Below are 541 nucleotides of genomic sequence, written 5' to 3' on the forward strand. Positions count from 1 at the left end.
GAAAAACAAAAACATTTGGAAATGCAGTTTATTTACATAAAATTGTATATGTAAAGAAACAGATTAATCAATAATTCAATTGAAGCTACAAATATGGACATTGAAATGTTCTTAAAGTCATATATATAATATTTCTGGGTAGCCTTCAAACAAATTTTAATTAATTTTTGTGTTAATTATAATGCCCGGTATTTCGATATAATTATTTGAAATTAAAAGAAACCAAAATATTTATTCATTTTTCCTATTGCTTATGCTGAAATTAAATGGTTTAAAAAAAAATTAACAGTCAACTTTGAGTTTTATTATAAATTTCATTTTTATTTGTTGCAATGAAGAATATTCTTACTAATTATTATTTCAATTTTATAATATTAATAAAAAACGAATTACATCAAATATTTTAATTATTAAATTGTACAGGTTTTATTTTTTTTACTTTTAATTAGTACATTAATGGCGAGACTTAGGACTGAATACATAGAAATTACTTGGATAAAAAACACATGTTTTACAAATCAATCAATAATATTAATAATCT

Source organism: Nicrophorus vespilloides, unplaced genomic scaffold (genome assembly GCF_001412225.1).
Source record: "Nicrophorus vespilloides isolate i.1.1-1 unplaced genomic scaffold, Nicve_v1.0, whole genome shotgun sequence".
Lineage (NCBI taxonomy): Eukaryota > Metazoa > Arthropoda > Insecta > Coleoptera > Silphidae > Nicrophorus > Nicrophorus vespilloides.